Genomic DNA, 16,683 nt, shown 5'->3' with positions numbered 1-16,683 from the left:
ATGTGAAGAAGATTGACCAGATTGATTATTCCTCCATGAAAAATTCGGGTGACTCCTCCATCTCGGATTATAAGTGTTGGAGAAAGGCTGACTTGGTGGTCTGTTAACCCAATTCGTTGATTGCATCTGATTAGACCACTCTCTTGTAATACTAATATAATCAAGAAATCCTAAGTCGTATGGCTAGAATCGGTGCAAAAAGAACGCACCTCCACTAGTTTCACAGTTTTCACCCTCTCTACTTCCATAACCTCTACCCTCCTAGTCAAAGCAGCAATACAAGCTTGGACATCAGTTTCTACTTTGATTTCATTTTTACCTCGACCACCAATTGCTCTGAGAGGTTGTACTGCCAATGGTGCTCGATCATATCGTGTATTCCATTGTTGGGCACTTTCAGCTAGGTAATCAAAAAATGAGAGTGATTGATTCAGTTCCTTGCTAAAGAATTCCCCGTTGCACATGATTTGAACAAAATGTTTGCATTCTAAGTAGAAATAATTGACAAGCCTCTAAGACTCAAATCCATGATGTGGACAAATGTTTGTCAGTTCCTTAAACCTTTCCCAACAAGCTTGGAAAGTCTCATCACCTTTCTGCGTAAATTGAATGATTTGCTCTTGCAGAAACTGGGTTATCTGAAAAGGAAAAAACTTATGTAAGAATTGACGTTACATATTAGTCTAGCTAGAAATAGAATTAGACCTCAAAGAATTAAACTAAATCTTTATTTTATCCTTTAAAGTGAAAGGAAATAAACGAAGTTTAATAAACTCATCAGTGTCAGCTTTAGTAATAAAAGTAGTGCAAGCCAACTCAAAGTCCGTCAATACTGATAAGGACTCAAGATATCCATCCCATGGAACTGAGGTATCATTGACAACATTCCATGCTTAATCATAAAATTAGGTGCATCATTAAGTAAAACAATGCATAATGGTGTAGTGGTTCGTGTAGGCTGGAAAAAATCTTTAAGAGTGTGCGGTGCAGGTGCAACCATAATTTCATCAAAACTCTCCTCCATAAAAGGATTGTATAAATCAATTTCAGTGTCCTCATTTGTAAAAGAGACAGAAGAACTATCTAAATTTGTGTTGTGTGTGTCATTACTAGTATTGAGTGTGATTTTGTATAATCTATTTGAAATGTCTCTGACCCAAGGTGTAACAACCTAAGAAAAATTATCAAGGCCTCATCGACGAACACAGGGGTTTCGTCGACGAGGGTACAAGAGGATCTCGTCGACGAGGACACGTTTTATCGACGAGAAGATACCGAGAGGCTGTTTTTCCAAATTTTAAATTTCGTCGACGAGGAAATTGCATTTTTTTATGAACCTTCTTCTTTTCTTCGTCGACGAGGTGACGTGGCTCGTCGATGAAGTCCATAGTACAAATAGTGCCAAACTCGGATTTTTGCGCAGAAATTTCAGCGAAAACCTTCTCTCTCTCTCTCTCTCTCTCTCTCTCTCTCTCTCTCTCTCTCTCTCTCTCTTCTCTTTTCGATTTTGGCTCCATCATTTGCTGGATTGATGATCTGAGGCCACCACGACGCTCCTGGGAAAGTTCTCTCTAAGTCTGCCGGAGCAGATCATCGGTGGGGTTGAGTTGAATTTCATTCCAGATTCAGGGTAAGGCCATTTACTCAAAATTAGGCTTTCCAGTAGTTGTAAGAAATGTAGTAGACATAGAAATAATGATATTTTATTATGGGATTTATGATTTTTAGGGCGTTGAGTGGGAATCCCTGCGGGAGTAGGACCCATCACAGTAGGGGATTTTCGTAGGAAACAAGTAAGAGAAATATGCTATGCTAGGCAACTATAGCATGATTTCAGTATAAATTATATGTTTTTACCAGGTTATTATTCCAAGCAGGAATTTATAAAGTTTTTTAGTTATGTTTAAGATGTTTTAAATTACCGTGTGGCATGAGAATATGAATACAATATAGAATCATGTTTTACACTATTTATAAAGAGACATGTTTTATAGTATTTTTAGGATTATGTTTTACAGAATATACAGACAAGGAATATGCTTTACAATATACCATGATTATATAGTTCTACAGTACCATGACATACAGATTTACAGTTAATTTCAGAAATACAGTTGATATAGATACAGTTTATTTCAACATCATGGTTAATACAGTTATTACAGAATCATGGTAAAACAGATAGTTATATACAAAAATGTATTATATAGTATCAGACCCTGATGGACCATTACAAATACAATTTACAGAGCACGGTACCGTAGCTATTTATAGTTCAGAGTGCAACCGCATAACTCGGATAGTATATGGATTATAGTAGTTGATCGTGCCTACGAAGTGCACAGACTCCCTGTCAGTTAGGGTTGAGAAGGCCAATTGGACTTTTGTAGAATAATGATTTATCCTGGTAGGCCAGCCAGTGATAAGTCTCGCCCACGGGCCGAACAACCCTGTCGTGAGGGGTTAAATCATGACATACAACCATCTAGGGAAGTTTTCGAGTTATTATATATATATATATATATATATATATATATCATAACATACAACCATCAAGGGAAGTTTTCCAGTTATTATATATATATATATACTAATTGTACCTGTATTTTTAGATTCAGTTATTCTTGATACTCAGAATCAGACTTTTCTATAGAAATGTAACTCACTTGCTACACACTAGCAATAGCAAATTTCATCTTACTGAATGTCGTCTTATCCCAATAAATTGACATTTTTTTTTCCAGGTGATGCAGTTAGGCGAGTAGATCAGGCTCGCAAGTAAAGGGGTTAAAACGCTGCCCTATTAGTGGAGTGAGTATTGTTTGGAGGTTATCTCTATACAACCTAGTTCTGTTGTGGGTGTTTTGGGAGCAGTAGTATATGTATATTTTGGGAGCATTTTAGCACTCTGGTGTTGTATATTTATGATTATGATTATATAAATTAAGCTTCTCGCTACATAGGTTGATGGTTATTTATAGTAGATGGTATCGGAGTGGTGGAATTTCATAATATTTATTATTGAAAAATTATAAAATATTTATAAAATTTAGTAGGTCGTTACAGTTTGGTATTAGAGCCTAGGATGCTAGGTTATGTAGACTTTAGAATGCAGTGGAAGCAATACGAGAGTATAGGAAAGGATTGGGGTTTTTTTCTGTAGTCCGGGTACAGAATCTCCATGGTGGTTTTTGTGTCTTTCCTGGGGTGACAATTTCAGGAAAACCATAGGAAACTATTGTCGAGTCGTGTGTCTAGGTTGCAGAATGAGATTTTGAATTAAGATCAGGGAAGGTAGTTAATTAAGAATTGGAATAGAATAAGGTTGCAGAAGAAATAAGGTTTTAAAGTGTGTTCCTTTTTTTTTTTTTTTTCAGGATGGACCCAGGAAGTAGTGGCACGAATGCTAGGGAGGACAGGCCAGGACCTTCTAGCATGGGGTGTGGAGATACTGATGCCATACTACGCAGTGTCACCCAGCAGGTGATGGCTGAGGTGGCCAAGAACTCTGGGGAGCGTAGCTGCACGATATAGCAGTTTACATGGATGAAGCTCCCATTTGGTGGAGGAGATGACTCGATTGTAGCTGAAAATTGGGTTCAAGATATTGAAGAGACGCTCGCTAAGCTTCCATGTATGGATGAACGGAAGGTGGTATTTGTGGCATTTAAACTAACAGGGGAGGTGAGGTTCTGGTAAAGATCAGTGTGTCTGATTGAGGAGTAGAGGTCAGTTCCTGTGCCATTGATGTGGGACTGATTTATGGAGTTGTTCTTTGAGCGATACTTCTATGCTATCATTTGGAGTGCGAAGGTAGCAGAGTTTATGCACCTGGTACAGAGGCAGATAACTGTATCTCAGTACACAGTTGGATTTATCAAGTTGTTGCATTTTGCCCCACATCTAGCCCCAGATGAAGAGAAAAAGGCAAGGAAGTTTGAAGAGGGTCCGAGGCAGAACTTGTTTTAACAGGTGATTGACTTCAGAGCTCAGACATTTGTAGAGGTTGTAGACAGAGCTGCTATTATCGAGAGTGGTATACAGAGAGGTATAGTAGCCCAGAGTCAGAGAAAGAGGCCTGCACCTTAGGGTTTTCAAGTTGGTTCCAGCAGGGGCCTATGGAGAGGAAGCCGTAATAGGGGAGAATAAAGGTAGATGATAGGACCTCGGGAGAATCAAGGTAGGCAGTCTTACTCGGAGTGTTATATATGTGGGAGACGACATTTGGGGGAGTGCCAGGTAAGGAGAGATGTTTGTTATCGCTGTGGAAGACCTGGTCACATGGCACGTGCATGCCCAGGATAGCTAGACCAGGTTCTAGCTCCCAGCTCTATCATGGAGGATATCAGGCGCCTCGTGGAGGCCACCAAAGGAATGTTGCCCCGGCGAGGGTTTACGCTTTGATGCTAGGTGATGCAGAGACTTCCGCGGATGTGGTGACAGGTACTTTTATTGTTTTATCATATCCAGTTACTGTTTTATTTGATTCAGGTGCTACACATTCTTTTGTCTCTGCATCCTACGTTGAATTGTCTGGAAGTGAGACCTAATTATTAGATATAGAACTGTCAGTAGTTACACCGTATGGGTCAGTGATGAGGTGTCAAAGGGTACTCAGAGGCTATCTAATATAAATTCAGGGGAGAGTGCTATCAGATGACTTGATTTTGTTTGATATGTGTGGGTTTGATGTAATATTGGGTATGAATTGGTTGGCAGTTAATCATGCTAGTATCAATTGTTATAAAAAATAAGTAATTTTCAGACCCCCTAGCGAGTAGGAATTCAGATTCAATGGTTCACGTGTACGTGCTTCGTCGCAGTTAGTGTCCACTGTTTAGGCGAGCAAATTGCTCATAGACGGAGGTTTGGGGTTTGTGGATTTTATAAAGCAATCGTCATAAAATGAATCGAAACTTGATAGTACACGAGTAGTATGAGAATTTTTAGATGTTTTTCCAAAAGAGCTACTGGGGTTGCCTCCCGAACGCAAGGTAAATTTTTCCATAGATTTACCTCCAGGGACAGCACTGATTTCTAAGCTTCCCTACCGTATGGCTCCAGTTGAATTAGGAGAATTGAAAGATCAGTTGTAAGACTTGTTGGATAGGGGATTTATACGACCCAGTGTATCGTCGTGGGGAGCTCCAGTGTTGTTCGTCAAGAAAAAAGACGGGTCTATGAGGATGTGTATTGATTATAGAGAGATAAACAAGGTCACTTTAAGAACAAATATCCTCTGCCCCATATAGATGACTTGTTTGATCAGCTCCAGGGTACGCGGGTGTATTCCAAGTTCGACCTCAGATCAGGTTATCATTAAGTGAGGGTAAAAGCAAAGGATGTTGCGAAGACAGCCTTCAGGACCTGGTATGGGCACTATGAATTCCTTGTTATGCCTTTCGGTCTGACGAACGCTCCAACTGTGTTCATGGACTTGATGAATAGAGTCTTTCACAAGTATCTAGGTCAGTTTGTAGTGGTTTTTCTAGATGATATGCTGGTTTACTCGAGGAGTTTTGAGGATCATGAGGCGCGTTTGAGACAAGTACTGCATACGCTCAAGGAGAAAAAGCTCTATACCAAGTTTAGCAAGTGTGAGTTCTGGCTTGAAGAGGTTGTGTTTTTGGGCCATGTGATCTCAGGAGATGGTATTTTAGTGGATCCCAGCAAGATTGACGCGGTGGTAAATTGGTCTAGGCCGAAGAACGTTCAGGAAGTTAGATGTTTCTTGGGGCCAACAGGTTATTACCATCGATTTGTTGAGGGGTTTTCAGCTTCATCAAGGTTTTTCACGTGTCTGACCAGGAAAAATTCCAGATTTGTGTGGGATGAAGAATGTGAGCAGAGTTTTTTGGAATTAAAGCAGCGACTCGTCACTGCACCAGTACTGACAATTCCATTAGGAGGTGATGGTTATGTAATTTACAATGACGCGTCTTTGAAAGAGCTCATTTGTGTATTGATGCAGCATAGTAGGGTGACAGCTTATGCGTCTAGGAAATTGAAAGAATATGAAAAGAACTACCTTACTCACGATCTGGAATTGGCTGTAGTAGTGCACGCACTGAAAATATGGAGGCATTACTTATATGGTGAGAGATGTGAAATATTTTCTGATCATAAGAGTTTAAAATATTTCTTCATACAAAAAGAATTGAATATGCGCCAGAGGAGATGGTTGGAACTCATCAAAGATTATGATTGTACCATCAGTTACCACCCAGGTAAAGCAAATGTGGTGGCTGATGCATTAAGCCATAAATCAGAGGATATAATGCAGTTAACAGTAGTAATTCAGCACCCAATTCAGATGGACTTAGAAAAGCTTGGCGTGGAGTTAATGGAAGATGTTCCTCAGGCGTTTATTGCCAGTCTGGTTATATAGCCTACACTATATGAAAGAATTAAAGCAGCTAAGGGGAATGATCCAGAATTAGCAGGAGTAATGACCAGGATACAGGATGGTCAGGGAGAAGAATTTAGCATTTCTAATAACGGAGCTCTGAGATTTCGAACCAGATTGTGCGTGCCTGCGGATGATAGTATTAGGAGAACAATTCTAGAAGAGGCACATAGATATTTATACACTGTTCATCTTGGTAGTACAAAAATATATAGGGATCTACGAGAATATTTCTGATGGAGCGGTATGAAGAGAGAAATCGTAGAATTTGTGCGGGTGTGCTTGACGTGCCAGCAGGTTAAGGCTGAGCACCAGAGATTGACTGGTTAGTTGCAACTACTTTCATTCCTGAGTGGAAGTGGGATCACGTATCCATGGATTTTGTTACTGGGCTACTGCCGGTGTCACGCGGTCATAACGGTATATGGGTGGTTGTTGATAGGTTGACAAAGATAGCTCACTTTCTACCTATTAAAGTTAGTTACCCTATGAACAGACTAGCATAGATTTACATACAGGAGATTATTCAACCCCATGGAGTGCTGGTGTCTATAGTTTCAGACTGTGATCCATGCTTTACATTGTGGTTCTAGAAGAGTTTGTAGGAGGCTTTGGGGACTCAGTTAGCGTTCAGCACCACTTTCCATCCTTAGACAGATGGTCAGACAGAGAAAACGATCCAGGTACTTGAGGATATGCTGTGAGCGTGTGTGTTGGATTTTGGGGTAGCTGGATCTAGTATTTGCCCTTGGTAGAGTTTGCCTACAGCAACAGCTATTAAGCTAGCACACGCATGGCACCTTATGAAGCGCTCTATGGTAGGAGGTTCCGTTCTCCTTTATATTGGAGTGAGTTAGGTGAAAGGCGAGTTTTGGGACTAGCAATAGTACAGCAGGCGTACGATAGTGCCCGACTTATTCTAGATAGAATCAGTGCAGCACAGAGTCGGCAGAAAATCTACGCGGATACTCGCCGCTCGGAACTGGTATTTGAAGTAGGTGATCATGTATTTCTGAAAATAACACCACCGAAGGGAATCATGAGGTTTGAGAAGAAGTGTAAGTTGAGCCCTAGGTTTATTAGCCCATTTCAGATACTTGAGAAGATTGGGTCAGTTGCCTATCAGCTAGCTTTACCACCATCTTTATACAGGATTCATGATGTAATTCATGTTTCTATGTTAAGGAAATACGTCTTAGATCCTTCCCATATTATCAACTACGCAGAATTGGAACTCAGTGATGCTTTAGCATACGAGGAAGCTCCAGTTCAGATCCTAGATAAAAGAGAACGGGAATTGCACAGTAAAAAGATACCATTAGTAAAAGTCGTGTGAAGGAATCACATAATAGAAGATTCGTCTTGGGAGCTTAAGGATGAGATCAGAAAGAAATACCCCCATTTGTTTAGTGGATTATAGCAGTGATATGTAAGTTTTGGCAATAATGATTTTATTTTGTTTTATTTAGTACAATATAATTGTAATAGAGAATATAGGATAGGTAGTATTTTGGTTTTGGGGGAATTTTATTTTATAATTGTAATCTTCCATAATTACCTATGTAACCTAGGTATTCCTCCGCCATAAGTGAGAGCAAGTAATAAAATAAGTAGACCGTTTTGCCTTTAAGGGTTGATGAGTTGTATGAAATTTTATAAGGAGGGAAGAATGTAATGACTCAAGAAAAATTATCAGGGCCTCGTTGACGAACACAGGGATTTTGTTGATGAGGGTACAAGAGGATCTCGTGGACGAGGACACGTTTCATTGATGAGAAGATACCGAGAGTATGTTTTTCCAAGTTCTGAATTTTGTCGATGAGGAAATGGCATTCGTCGATGAACCTTCTTCTTTGCTTCGTCGATGAGGTGACGTGACTCATCGACGAAGTCCACACTATAAATAGTGGTAAAATCAGATTTTTGCGTAGAAATTTCATCTAAAACCTTTTCTCTCTCTCTCTCTCCTATGGGTCCTCCCTCTTCTTTCTTTGATTTTGGCTCCATCGTTTGCCGAATCGATGATCTGAGGCCACCACGATGCTCCTGTGAAAGTTCTCTCCAAGTCTACCGGAGTGGATCATCAGTGGGGTTGAGTTGAATTTCATTCCAGATTCAGGGTAAGGCCTTTATTCAAAATTAGGCTTTCTCGAAGTTGACGAAATGTAGTAGACATAGAAATAATGATATTTTATTATGGGATTTATGGTTTTTAGGGTGTTGAGTGGGAATCCCTGTAGGAGTAAGACCCGTCTAGGTAGGGGATTTTCGCAGGAAATAGGTAAGGGAAATATGTTACACTAGGCAACTATAGTATAATTTTAGTATAAATTATATGTTTTTACCAGGTTATTATTCAGAGCAGGAATTTATACAGTTTATCTGTTATGTTTAAGATGTTTTAAATTACCGTGGCATGAGAATATGGATACAACATAGAATCATGTTTTACAGTATTTATACAGAAACATGTTTTACAGCATTTTTGGGATTATGTTTTACAGAATATATAGACAGGGAATATGCTTTACAGTATACCATGATTATACAATTTTACAGTACCATGACATACAGATTTACAATTAATCTCAGAAATATAGTTGATATAGATACAATTTATTTCAGGGTCATGGTTAATACAGTTATTACAGAATCATGGTAAAACAGATAGTTATATACAGAAATGTATTATATAGTATCAGACCCTGATGGACCATTACAGATACAATTTACAGAGCATGGTACCGTAGCTATTTATAATTTAGAGTGCAACCACATAACTTAGATAGTATGTGGATTATAGCAGTTGATCGTGCCTACGAAGTGGATAGGCTCCCCGTCAGTTAGGGTTGAGGAGGCCGATCGGACTTTTGTAGAATAGTGATTTATCCTAGTAGGCCAGTCAGTGATAAGTCCTGCCCATAGGCCGCACAACCCTGTCATGAGGGGTTAAATCATGACATACAACCATCCAGAGAAGTTTTCCAGTTGTTATATATATATATATATATATATATATATACAGTTTTACATAAATAAGGAAAGTGCTTATATATATTCGAAGTATTATGAATATAAACCTAACAAGACAGATATGTTAAGTAACATGGACAAGGGGGGTGATATATATATACTAATTGTACCTGTATTTTTAGATTCAGTTATTCTTGATACTCAGAATCAGAATTTTCTATAGAAATGTAACTCACTTGCTACACACTAGCAATAGCAAATTTTGTCTTATTGAGCGTCATCTCTTCCCAATAAATTGACATTTTTTTTTTCAGGTGATCCAATTAGGCAAGCAGATCAGGCGAGCAGGTAGAGGGGCTACATCACTGCCCTGTCAGTGGAGTGAGTATTTTGGGAGGTTATCTCTGTATAACCTAGTTCTGTTGTGGGTATTTTGGGAACAATAGTATATGTATATTTTTGGAGCATTTTAACACTCTGGTATTGTATATTTATTATTATGATTATATAAATTAAACTTCTCGCTGCATAGGTTGATGGTTATTTATAGTAGACGGTATCGGAGTGGTGGAATTTCATAGTATTTATTATTGAAAAATTATAAAATATTTATAGAATTTAGTAGGTTGTTACACAAGGCATCAAACATCAATCCAAGCAGCAGACACTCACCAATATAGTAGAAAACACACAAAAAAGCAACATAGATAAAGCTACTCATGAAAATTTTTTTTTTTTTTTTTTGAAAAAATCAAAATAAAGGGAAAACACTAGTTTAAAACTAAATCTAACAATTCCCCATCAATGACGCTAAAAACTTGGCTCACTCAAAAATGAGTAGCGCAAAGGCTAACCCAAGTATAGGAATTTTGTCGCGTAATAATTAGCCCAAAAAGATAGATGGTCTTCTCAGAGAATGCAAAATAATTTCAAACTTGTGTTAAAACAACAATGAGAAAAAAAGAAAAATGTTTACTAAACGCAGTTTATATTCAATTTCTTGGCTTTTTGAGAGTTTGTAACAAAATTCAAACCAAGCAAAACCTAAACTAAGAACATATCATGCATAAAAAATAAAATAACTACCGTGAAATTAAACAGACCAAACAACTATGCCAACCAATCTAATCCATTCAATAACTCATTCAAATGATCAAATAACAATAACGAAATTAAACAAGCAAAATAACCAACTTTTTAAGCATTCAAATAATAAACTAAGAAAGAAGATTTCATTAATCTAGTAAATATATTCAAAAAATAAATAAACTTACTCCACAATGTCTTAAAAAAAAAAAACTAAACTTAAACAAAGGCTCAGACAAAAATAAACTAAACTTAAATGATTACGCGCCTAAATTGCGTAATTAGCTGTTTTAATTCATGCATTAAGGAATATATTTTTAATTAAATGCCTAATTATGCTCAATATTTTAATATTACACTCTATTTATAATATTTAAATTTTATTGAGTAATTTATGAATTTTTGGTATTTTGTTATTGCAGGACAATTATTGGAATCTAAAATCATCACTACTTCGTAATCTGCATGTAACTTTCTCGTCTGAGCTCCGATCGAGACAATTCAAAATGCTGTGGAAAGCTAAAAAAATTATCTACAACTTTTGTGTTTTAAGCTTTGAGAGATATGAGATTTAGTATGGTCAAAATAATGCTTGTGCACTGAGAAAAAAAAAAAGAAAAAAGAAAAAAGAAAAAAAAGAAACAAGAAAATAAAAAAAGAAAAAAAGAAAAAAAGAAAAACTTTTGATGCGACCATGTGAGAGGGCTGCATGGACCATGCGCTGGTCTTTATTGGGCGCCGAATTGGAGTTAAAGGGTTGGGGAGTTTCTTTTTATTTGTGTCGATTTTGAAAAGTCAAAGGGTGGTAGCTTAGGTTGGGTTTAAAGTTTTTTTTCTTTCTTTTGGCTTTTCTTGGGGGGGGGGGGGGGAGTAGTTTTGTTGGGAAGACACAGCAGGGTGCGTAGGGGCTGCCACACGGCTGCTACAACTACTTCACATGGCCAGCCAGTTTCTTCTCTCTTTCTCTCTCTCTCTCTCTCTCTCTCTCTCTCTCTCTCTCTTCTCCCTTCTCCCTTACTCTCTCATCTCTCTCTTTCTTTGAACTCAATTTTGTTAAAATTAATTTTATTGGTAAGTTTTTAATTCATTCAAAGTTTGGATTAATTATTCTTTAAAAATAGTTTGTTTAATTTAAAAACTTTAGTAAATCTCTCTCTCTCGCTCTCTCTTGCATTTAAATTCTTGTTTGAGCATTATTATTATTAATTTCAATTTGTCTTCTTATTTAAAGTTTTTATAGGGATTTAATTATTTTATTTGGTGTTTTTATTATTAAAGTTGGTGTTTTTATTTAGAGTGTATTTTTTCTTGGGTTAACGTTTAAATTTAATATTTTTATTTAGTTAGATGATTGCAGGGTTTACTTATTTCATTATTCTCGTATTTAACTCTAGTATTTAAACAGTAATTTTGCGCGTGTTTAATTTTTAGTTAGGATTTAGAATTTAAATTGCATGTGCTTTTAATTTATCAAAAGAAATCTCAAACATCCCGAAAAAACCGAATCGGAACTATGTTCAGTGACCCTTTTGTTTCTTATTTTTGATTGAAATTACGTAAAATTTGGAATTAAACTGCATTCCCTGAGGAGATGATCTGGCCCTTGGGTTAAGTATTACACGACTGAACTCCTATATTTGGGATAACTTCTGATCTACTCATTTTTCGAGTGAGTCATTAAACAAAGGTTTGAACAAAAATAAACTCAATAAAATGTTTAAATAAAATAAATCCACATTAAAATGAGCTTAAATGAAAATCAATCCAACAATAATAAGTTCTAACTAACATTAAAATGAAAATGAAGTTAAACAAAATAATTAAATAAAGAAACAAGGGAGGGAGGGAGGGGGAGAGAGAGAGATGCCCGTGAGCTTTTTGGTGGTCTGTGCACACAAAACACTCCCCTCCAGCTGCAGCTGCTGCCCTCCTTGCTTTTCTTGCAACATGCTTCCCAAAAGAGACCCCAAAAGCTGCCTCCCTTCCCCCCTTCAAAACCCTGTTTCTCCCTTTCTTTTTTCCTATGACCTAGCTCCTTCATTTCTAAAGCAGCGCATGGCAACTCCCTACATGATTGGCCAAGCCCTCCTTGCTTTCCAGCCCTACATAGTGCACGTCCCATCTTCATTTCATGGACCAAAAATTTTTTTAACATGGCATGCGCCATGCATTGTTTCTTCAATTACACGGCCCAAACTCCCTTTAAAAGACTCCAGTGCATAGACCTCCAATAAAACGTGCATGGACCACATGCATGGCCCATAGGGCAACTAGCTAGCTCTTTGAGTAAGTGAGGTGAGGGTAAATTGCCAAGTCAACCTATAGTGAACCCTAAGGGCCAATATGGGTAGAATGTGACCTGCCGTTGGACCTTTATCATATAATGAGCAAGCCCAAGCTATAACCATTCTTCAGAGTGGTAGGGAGGTGAACAATAAGGTTAGGGAGAAGTTAGACTAAGAACAGGGTAGGGAGAAGATGAGGGAAGAGCCTGAAGATAAACCATGTGATCCTCCTTCTCCCAATTCAATAGTTGATACCAAGACACCTACCCTCTCCAAGGATGGAAAACTTCCCCTTTATGTCACTGAAATGCCATTCCCTACAGTTCTTCATGCATCCTTTAAATCTAAGAAGGAGGTCACCACCGAGTCCATCATGGACACATTCCGATAAGTTGAGGTCAATATTCCTCTCTTAGATGCTATCAAACGAGTGCCTACGTATGCCAAGTTCCTTAAGGACTTATGCACGCAGAAGCGAAAGTTGAGGGTGCACATGAACGAACAAGTTAGGCTAGTCAAGCATGTTAGCTCAATTCTATTAGGTCACCTTCCTTCAAAACTAAAATACCCCAGTGCTCTAACCATCTCATGTGTAATCAACGATTACACCATTAATAAGGCTCTTTTGGATTTGGGGGCGAGTGTGAACCTACTTTTGTACTTAGTCTCTAAGAAATTTAATGTAGGAGAGCTGAAGCCCACCCCAGTCACCTTGCATTTCATCGACTGATTAGTAAAACGGCCTCGGGATGTGATAGAGGACATCTTAGTCAAATATGAGGAGTTCTGTTATCCTATTGACTTTATAATCTTGGATATGGAACCTTCTGACCTAACCAAGGACCCAATCCTTGTCCTATTAGGATGACCATTCTTAGCTACAGCTAATGCCTGCATTCAATGTAGATTGGGATTATGGACATGTCCTTTGGCAATATGCAGCTCCGGCTAAATGTATTCCACGCTTGCCAACATCCACCTGATAACATCTTAGTTATGGATGTTGACATGATTGATGAATGTGTTGAGGAAATGGCTCCCTCAATTCTATTGAGGGACCCTTTAGAGTATATACTTCAGCCTTAGAGCCCCTCTACATCTAGCAGAAGGACCCGTATGAGCAAATTCTTGCATTCATTACTTGGCCTCTAGTTTAGAGGGACAAAAGTGCATAGGTGATACGTGGTTTAACAAAGAAATGGTGGAAGAAATCCCTAGTTTTGAACCAGGGTCAGTTCGACATGAGCCTTCATTGCATCTAGTTGAAGATGATGAACTTAGTGCTTTTGGAAGGTAATGCAAGTATTTTTATTTTCCTTTTGAGTCCTTAGGTTATATAGTGCAGTGTACTAAGGTTTTAGAGTCTATAGAGTAGGGTTTAGGCTAGTTAGGGGTGCGACTACAACGCGACCAGCGCACATAGGTTCGACCTGGTTGAGCCTTGAAAGTATTTTGAGCTTTTAAAGTACCGAAAGGATCGACCATGGGCATGAGGAGCATTACCTTGGTGCAACGTAGTTGAATCCCTCAACATTTTTGAACCTGCAAACTATCGAGAAGTTCGACCAGAGGCGTGACTAGCACTCAATTTTTGCACTACTTGGTCAGGAATTAGTGTTCTTGAATCGGTTGGGGTTGTGACCAAGCGCAACCAACGCTCAGCTAGTGTGACCTGGCCGAAATTATTGTAAGTCGTGTATAAAACCTTCTTCCCACGAAACTCGTAACCACTTTGTATCAATCTTTTCACTCTCCTTCTCCACACCTTCCTCCGACCTAATCGCTCGAGCTCCCATCACTACCTTTGAACCTTTGGCAATAATCTGGCCACCTGATTTAGCTTCGGCAACCTCCCTTTCATGCAAAGCCCTATTAGGTGACCTAGGGTTTTGTCCATCTATTTCTTTGCACCCATGTCTCATCGTTTTCTCCATTTTTCTCCCTCTCCACTCCTAGTTGATTCTTGTCAAAGATGCGTCTATGTTCGGGGTCTCGGACTGATGTGAAGCAAGCCTAATCACCACGATCCGCCGCTAGGTGATATAAGGTCCAAGACCCACCAAGGGAAGAGTCTTCTTCGAGGGGGAGAGTGGCCTCAAGAGAATAAGAGCAGCCCTTGAGGGAGACAAGGACACCATGGGTGAACTTGTAGGAGACGCAGTTGCCCTCAGTGTGTCTTGCTGTGCCGCGCATTACTGAGCCACCCACAGATGTTACCCTAGGGCCTCCAGTGGACATGTCTTACCAGTCGGTGCCGCCCCACATCCATCGGCTAACCATGCCAAACCCCCTGAAATTCTTCGTTTGATGGTGGCTATGGTGCAAGTTATGGCCACTGCAATGGCAAACCCGTCATCCGTCTTCGGCGGTGCTCCTAATAATCCTTATCCTGTTTCTGATTCTGACTCTGATTTAGATTAGGCCTAGCCCTTTGGATTCATTCTGCACTCTCTGTATATGTATTGTGCTGATGCACACTTTTTTTGTTTTTAGTTATTTTCTTTTCTTTTATTTGTTTTTCATTTTGACTTATATCACCATGCTTTAGACTGGTTGTACCTATTCTTTTGATTCCATCTACATTGTACTGCCTATAACAACAACAACAACAAAACTAAGCCTTAGTCCCACTAAGTGGGGTCCGCTATATGAATCCTTTTTCACTAATTTATGCGATCATGGACCATTTCTTTTGATAGATTCAAGGATATTAAATCCTTACTCACTATCTCCTCGCAAGTTATTTTTGGTCTACCTCTACCCCTTCTATTGCCCCACACAGTAACTAAGTCACTCTTCCTCACAGGTGCACTATAAGGACTACGTTGCAAGTGTCCATACCATCTGAGTCGTCCCTCCCTTATCTTATCTTCTATAGGAGCTACACCTAACTTACCACAAATATGTTCATTCCTTAATTTATCTTTCAATGTTATATCACTTATCCATCTAAGCATCCTCATCTCAGTAACTTTTACTTTTTGGATATTATGTTTCTTCATCGCCCAACATTCCGATCCATCTAGCATAGCTGGTCTTATAGCTATCCTATAAAACTTCCCTTTCAATTTTAAGGGTATTCTACGATCACATAGCACACTTGAAGCACTTCTCCATTTTACCCAACCTACTTTAACTCTATGCATTACATTATATTCAATTTCTCCTTCAACTTGCATAATAGATCCAAGGTATCGAAATCTACTAGTGCTATTTATTTCTTCATCATCAAGTTTAACTTTGTCTCCAATATTCCTCCTATCATTACTAAAATTACATTTCATAAATTCTATTTTATTTCTACTTATCCTAAAGCCTTTAGATTCCAAAACTTCTCTCCATAATTCTAACTCAGCCTCTACCCCATCCCTAGTTTCGTCAATTAATACAATATCATCTACAAACAACATACACCATGGAACCTCCTTTTGAATACTCTTAGTTAATTAGTCCATCACTAAAGCAAAAAGATAAGGACTCAAAGCAGATCCTAGATGTACACCTATGGTAATTGGAAATTCTCTAGTTTCTCCATCTATAGTCCTTACACTAGTCATTACTCCATCGTACATATCCTTAATGACATCGGTATACCTACAACATACACCTTTTTTTTTTTCTAAAAGCCACCATAGAACTTCCCTAGGTATCCTATCATATGCTTTCTCAAGGTCAATAAATATCATATGCAAGTCCCTTTTCTTTTCCTTAAACTTTTCCATTAATCTTCTTAAAAGATAAATAGCTTTTGTGGTAGATCTCCCAAGCATAAAACCAAATTGATTTTCTGAGATCTTCATTTCTAACCTTAATATTTGTTCAACTACTCTTTCCCATAGTTTCATCGTATGAATCATAAGTTTAATTCCCCGATAGTTATTACAATTTTGAATATTTCCTTTATTTTTGTATATAGGTATTAAAGTGCTTTTC

At 38.4% G+C, this 16,683-nt stretch overlaps 1 non-coding gene across 1 annotated transcript; it reads left to right on the top strand.

Moving 5' to 3' along the window:
- Positions 1-522: 522 nt before the first annotated feature.
- On the top strand, positions 523-631 carry LOC131150007 (small nucleolar RNA R71). Its single transcript, XR_009135394.1, has one exon. It is a non-coding gene; the product is annotated as a small nucleolar RNA R71 (small nucleolar RNA).
- The last annotated feature ends 16,052 nt before the right edge of the window (positions 632-16,683 follow it).

This window comes from Malania oleifera, chromosome 2, assembly GCF_029873635.1.
Source record: "Malania oleifera isolate guangnan ecotype guangnan chromosome 2, ASM2987363v1, whole genome shotgun sequence".
Lineage (NCBI taxonomy): Eukaryota > Viridiplantae > Streptophyta > Magnoliopsida > Santalales > Ximeniaceae > Malania > Malania oleifera.
The sequence above is the reverse complement of the archived record's forward strand: the minus strand, read 5'-3'. Positions and strand labels throughout refer to the sequence as shown.